The sequence below is a fragment of the Chiloscyllium plagiosum genome, chromosome 18 (assembly GCF_004010195.1).
Source record: "Chiloscyllium plagiosum isolate BGI_BamShark_2017 chromosome 18, ASM401019v2, whole genome shotgun sequence".
Lineage (NCBI taxonomy): Eukaryota > Metazoa > Chordata > Chondrichthyes > Orectolobiformes > Hemiscylliidae > Chiloscyllium > Chiloscyllium plagiosum.
The window spans coordinates 57,483,585-57,490,815 of record NC_057727.1 but is presented as its reverse complement, the minus strand read 5'-3'; positions in this window follow the sequence as shown (position 1 = coordinate 57,490,815).

The window sequence follows — 7,231 nt, the reverse complement described above, 5'->3', positions numbered from 1 at the left end:
GTATTTCCTGCAATATCCCTGTCCCATGCTCCCACCCATGCCATGCATTCATCTGCCTTTCCTGTCAGGCATTTTATATCAAAGTAAATGCAGCTTCATTCATCAGTTTTCCCTCATTGCCTGCTGTGCTCTTGACTGCCTTGTCTATTTAAATGACTCTCTTGAAATTCTGTCCCAGCCTCAACCTTCAGACTGTAGCCTGAAACCATCCGCCTCACTGTGGACAACGCCCTCACCTTCATGTCATCTACAAATCTACTAATGATACTTTCTGCTTTCACACCCAAGTCATTAATGTACATAATAATCAGCAATTGTGCCTGCACAGATCCCTATGGCACACCGGCTGGTGAAAGGCTTCCAATCACAACACCAATCCTCCACCAATTGTGGATCCAATTTGCCAACTTGCTTTGGATCCTATTGCTCTTCCCTTTTGGACCAGCCTTCCATGTACAACCGTATCAAAGGCTTTAATGAACCCCATGGAACGCACATCATCTGCACGTCCCTCATCAAAAGTTTCAAGGCAGTTTCAAAGAAAACTTAGCTGAATTCATCAACAGCATCTTCTCCTAATAAATCTGTCTTGACTATTCCGAATCGATCCCTGCCTTTCCAATTATTGATTCAAATTGCCTCTCACAACCGTTTGCAATAATTTCCCTCTCACTGATTTTAAACTATCTACTCTAAATACCTGGCGTAACCCTCCTGCCCTTTTTGAATTTCACCTGTGGCCAGCAAAGTATTAAATATATCCACTGGCGCCCCAGCAATCTCCTACCTCACCTTCCATAGCAGCCTGCGATACATTTCATTGAGCACTGGGGATTTCTCCAACTTTATGCCTGTGAAAACATTTAATATCTCCGCTTTGTTGATCTTAACATGTTCTCGAACCTGACCATACCGACTGAAATCCCCGGCTGCAGTGTCTTTCTCCTGTGTGAATACAGATGGGACTTATTCATTGAAGACCTCGCCTACATCCTCTAGTTACATTCACAGATTGCCCCTTTGGTTTCTAACAGGACTCGCTCTTTAGCTGGGAACCTTTTTACTCCAACGATGCTGATAAAATACCTTGTGGCTTTTCCTCAATCGTATCTGCCAAATATGTTTCATGACCATTGTTTGCCCTACATTTTCTACAATCCTATTTCAGTCGCTGCAATTTTGAATCGCTTCGCCTGTTTTTAATGCACTATAATGTCTTTATCAAATTTACGATATCATTGAATCAGTATTCGCTGGATATACGGCCGTTACTATTCACTCCACAGCAACGTGCTGGCCCTGCATTCTCACTGCAATCACTTTGAAATACTCCCACTTTCCGAATATAGATCCAACTGCAGGTAGTTCCTCCCAATCTCTGTCCAGTGACAGCAACACTGATAGGAGACTCAGTTGTGAGGGGGACAGACAGACGACTATGTGCTACGGAAGTGATTCCAGGATGGTGTGCTGCCTCCCGGGTGGCAACGTCAAGAATATCTCTGAGTGGTTGCAGAAGATTCTGTAGAGGGAGGGTGAACAGCCAGAGGTCGTTGTGCACATTGGTACACATATGACGTTGTTAGACAAAGGGATGGGGATTTTTGAAATGCGTACAGATATTTTCAGTAGAATAGATTCCCTACAGTATAGAAACAGGCCCTTCAGCCCAACAAGTCCACACCGACCCATCAAAGCGAAACCCATCTAGAGGCATTCCCCTACCCTATATTTACCCCTGACTGATGCCTGTAACAATACGGGCAATTTAGCACGGCCAATTCACATAACCTGTACATCTTTGGTTTGTGGGAGGAAACCGAAACAGCCAGAGGAATCCCATGCAGTTTGGTGAGAAGTTAAAAAGCTGGACCTCAATGGTAGGGATCTCCAGATTCCTCCCAGTGCCATGTGTCAGAGTGGATAGAAATACAAAGATAGGCCTGATGTGTGTGTGGCTGAGGAACTGTTGGAGGTAGCAAGCGTGCCAGTTGTTGGCTCATTGGGATCTCTTCTGAGGAAGAGGTGAAGGGCTGGACTTGAAGCAGAGGGGCACCAGTATTCCTGTGCGCTGATTTGTTCACATTATCCGGGACTTTTCAAACTAGTTTGGTAGGAGGTAGGGACTCTGAAAAAGAAAGGGACCATCGACAAGTCAGTGGAAAATACATCAGCGATCAAAAGGAAGTTTACGATTGAAGATATTCAGGGGCACAGTCAAGGGAGGGTAAAGACTTCTGATGTAAAGGGCATTTATTTCAACGCATGAGGCCTGACTGATAAGGCAGATGATCTCAGAGCATCGATTGTCGGGACTGGGATATTATCGCCATAACAGAAACATGGCTGAGAGAAGGACAGGACTGGCAGCTCAGTGTTACAGGACACAGAAGCTACAGACGTGGCAGAAGGACAAGTAAGTGAAGAGGGAGAGTTGTCCTTTTGATAAGGGAAAACATAGCCACTGGAGCAATCACTGCTTCCTCCTGTATTATAGAAAATAAAGGAGCTGGAGCAGCGTCACTGATTCCTCCGGTAATATAGAATAGGGCCAGGTTTGGGGCCATTAGCAGGATCTAGCAGGTGTCGATGCTGTGAATGTAGACTTGCACAACACACGGTTATAGTCCAACTCGCTTTGGAAGCGCTGTTGATCACTGTAAAAGATGAAACACTTAATGGAAGTTTGTTTAATATTACATGCCATGACACTGCCACCCTGTTGCGATAAATTATGTGCCATAGGATTCTGCTTCACAACTACCTGATGAAGAAGGAACGCTCTAAATCCTAATGCCTCCAAATAAACTGGTTGGACTGTAACCTGATGTTTGGTGATTTTTAACTGTGACGACCCCAGTCCAACACCAGCAACTCCATATTATGTTTACCATTGATTCGGTGAGTCCGTTTGGAGGAAAAGTAACAAATGGCAATGGGAGGCTTTTAAAAGTGTGATATCAAGAATCCAGGGCTAGTATGCCCCGTCAGGGTGAAGGGAAATTCTGGAAGGTTTAGAGACCCCTGGCTGATGAGGTTTTTAAGGATCTGGTCCCGAAATGAAGAGATAAGTGAAGACATAGCCACAGTGTTCAGCGATCCGTATCGATGTAAACTCTTCTAGTACTAAAGATACGATCAATCTGTGGATACTCTACAATCCTCTCAGCCCCTGCAATACTCCCAATCTATAGAAGTCACTAAAATGCCTATGACTCTTCCCATCCAGTTCCTACAAGACCCACGAACTATGTGACATCTTCTCACTGCCAGCACCCACCCTTTCAATGTAAGTTCCTCCAGTCTCTCCACCCATCTACTCATCTTCATAATCATCTCCAGTTCTTACACCCCATCTGTGTAAACACCACCCTCCCCTACAACCCTTCCCACTTCGAGCAAACTACAGGAGGCTACTAATGCTCCCTGATCTGTAAAATGTCTTTAACAAAAAATGTTGTCCTTATCTCTTGGAAAACCTGTCCGATTCTACACCCTCCAAGTCTAAATAACCAGCAAATCCTAAGCCTTCCCATATCTTCAAACATCTTCAGTCACGACTACCCTTCATATATCTGTTTGTTTTTCTATCTGCACAACCCATTTTATGTCTGTAATCTGCTCAATTCACCTGAAACATTCCGGTCTGTGTAAAGTGCCCCATCCTCCAAACATCGTTATGCCTGTGCATTGCTCCAGCCTTCCCAAACTCTCCATATCCATGAACTCTTGAAGGCCCTACAGCTCTCCACATTTCAGTAACTCCCTTTGGCTCGATGGTCCTCCCTCTCTATAAAAGCACCTCTGTTACTTTCCCCAGCTCTTAGAAACATTCCTGTCTCTATGATCCCCAGTTCACTCTGCAGCCCTCCGGATCTCTAACCACAAACTGCTTCCACATCCCTCCCTACATCTTTTATTACTTCTATAAATACAAACTCCCCAAGGACTACTCCAGTTCCTGCAATATCTGTCAGAATTTGAAGCCCACACTCTCTCTAACCTGCAAGTCTCTCTATAATCCGTTACCATCTGCTGCCACCACTACTGTCCGTACTTTTCTTCGTTCCTCCAGTCCCTTTTAGCTTCCCCTCCTTGCATTAACTAAAGTCTGTGTATCGTATTACTACTCTAAAAACGTTCATGACTCTGTAAATTGTTCCAACCCCTCCACTACCTCCATCAACATCTACAGCCCTTAAGGCCTACCCTTTCTGTGTTACCTCTTCCAGTCCTGACAGCACCCCAATTTTTGCAGCTCCTTTAATCATCCCTTGTTGGATAATCCCTTGAAGTCCTTGGCGGTTTCCCAATCTTAGCAACAACAACCTCAATCTTTGTGACTCTTCATTTTCAATACGACTTACTTTCAATGCCAACTCATCAATTCTCTGCACTCATCTGTAATCTCCTTATCCTTCTCCATTTCTTCGATCTTCATCTATTTAAACTGCACCTTCCCCTACTCCATAAGTAATCCGCCCGACCAGAGGAACAACTTTCTGTTTATGCAACCCTTCCCATCTGTGTAACTATCCCCAACCCAGCAACCTGGCGTTCTCCATTGCCTTCCTATTTTTTGTAGCCTCACGAACCTAGAAGACTTCTTATATCTGTAAACATCTTCTGTCACTACAACCTTCCACATCTCTGTTGTATATACAATACTCTTCTCCCTGAAACATCCTCTGCCAGTGCCTCTCAGTTTGCCTGCCTCCATCTACATCTATCTCTATCTCCAGTCTATGTCCAGAACCTAATCCAGCTCCCTCTGTCTCTGTAAATTCACCAAATCCCCAAACCCCTTTGTCCCGCTGACATTCTTGACCAAATGTAACTCTCGAGTCCCTGTAAGCCTCCCTATTTCTGTAACCTCTACCTATATGTTCAATCCCCCACTACTGAGGAATGACTCACTGCATTCGCCATAAGGTAGATGGAATTACAGTGAACAGATATGATCGAACCGTTGTTACGGAGACGTGGCCACAGAATGACCATCATTGGGAAGTGAATACTGAAGGGTTGTTGCAATCTAGGAAGGCTAGACCAAAAGCCAACAAGTTGTAAAGAAAGGATAATGTTAATGCATTAATGAGACAGTAATGGGAAAATTTGGAGTCTAACTGAGAAACCGCAAGCAGCAGCAACCGTAAGCAGGAATTCTTTTATACACACCAGACAGTGATGGTAATGTCAATATGTTTACAGTCAGGAAACTGAATGCACTTGTAGCAAGGGCGGTACAGTAACTGTGTGTGACAGTGGTCTCCATCCCGACTGGATAACTAATGAGTATCAGGGCTGTAATGGGTGGAATCCTGGATTGTATGCAAGATGACTTTCTATAAAGTCATATCAAGGAAGCACCGACAAAATTGTCTATTGTCGATCAAATGCTGTGTAATAATAAACATGAGCAGAGACACATCATGTTATAATGTAAATACTGAGTTTGAGTTCAGATCATGAGATGTAGGAGTGGAATTAGGCCATTTCGCCCATTCAGTATTCTCTACCCTTCAATCAGGTCATGGCTGATTTGACACTCTTCAATTCTACTTTCCTGCCATTTCCACAAAACCCTTGTTTCCCTGATTAATTAAAAATCACTAAGTCTGTTGTAAATATTCTTAATGACGCAACCTTGACAGCCCCCTTCAATAGGAATTCCCACAGAGTCACTATCCTCCGAGTGAATACATTCGTCCTCCTCTGCATCTCAAATGGGTGAGCTCTTGCTGGGATTTTATGCCTTTTGGTTGCAGATTCTCACACAATTGAAAGAAAAGGAAATGCCAAATATAATTATTGCAGATGCCATGGAAATTGGTGGAGTTGGGGTTAATGAGCAAATATATCCAAGGTTACAGGGGGTTACAGATCAGTTGGAAAGATCTGCAAAAAAATGGCAAATTGAGTTTAATCTGGACAAGTGTGAGTTGAGATCAAATTCAAGAAGTAAATTAGCATGCTGAGTACATAACGTTGAGCACAGTGGTTTGCATCTGATGTTGTAATTGTATTATTTTGATTGGCCATATTTGAAATACTCTGTGCAGTTCTTATCTCCACGCAATAGGAAGGATTACATTAGATTAGATTACTTACAGTGTGGAAACAGGCCCAACAAGTCCACACCTTCCCGCCGAAGCGCAATCCACCCATACCCCTACATACATTTACCCCTTACCTAACACTACGGGCAATTTAGCATGGCCAATTCACCTGACCTGCACATCTTTGGACTGTGGGAGGAAACTGGAACACCCGGAGGAAACCCACACAGACACGGGGAGAACGTGCAAACTCCACACAGTCAGCTGCCTGAGGCGGCGTTTGAACCCGTGAGGCAGTAGTGCTAACAACTGTGCCATCGTGCCGCCACAGCCAAGGATGTGGAGGCTTTGGAGGGGGTGCAAAAGAGGTTCATCAGCACGTTGCCTGTGTTCGTGTTTTCAATGCTGTGTTAGGTGGAAGAGGAAATTAAATAAAGTTGGATTGTTTTGCGAGAGTTTCAGAGCTGACAGGCGACCAGGTAGATGAATATAACATTAGAACAGGGACAGATAATGTGGATAGTCAGAATCTCTTTTCCAATGTGTAAGTTTCAAACAGTAGAGCACAAGTGTTTAAGATGAGAAAAACGAAGTTTAAACAAGATGTGTGAGGCAAGTGTTTTTTAACATAGAGAGTGGACATTGCCGAGGTGGTCCTCGAAACAGAAATGTCAGCAAAATTTTGAAATGGCATTTAGACAGAAACATGAACAGGCAGAGAACAGAGGGATATGGAACATGTGCAGGTAGATGGTATGAGTTGAGCACAGCATCATGGACTTACAGCCATGGTGGCCCAAAGGCCTATTCTTGTTTTGTACTGTTCTATTTTCTAACTTCCCAGCATCTGCCCGATCAAAGCCCCTGAAACTTTTGCAGGTTTCATTCCAGTTCTGTGTCATTTTCTGAACTTTAACAGGATCAGCTTCAATCTACACCAGGTCTTATCATTAGAAAATCCATCCATTCCCAGGATCAGCCGAATGAACCTTCTCTGGCCTGCCTCCAATGCGACACTATCTTTTCTTCGGACACTCACACTGTTCATAATTTTCTAGATGTGGTCTGACTTGCATGTTGTATAGTTTTGCAAGACTTTCATATTTTTAGATTCTATTCCCTTTGTAATAAATGACAGCATTTGGTTTACCTTCTCTATTACCTGATGACCC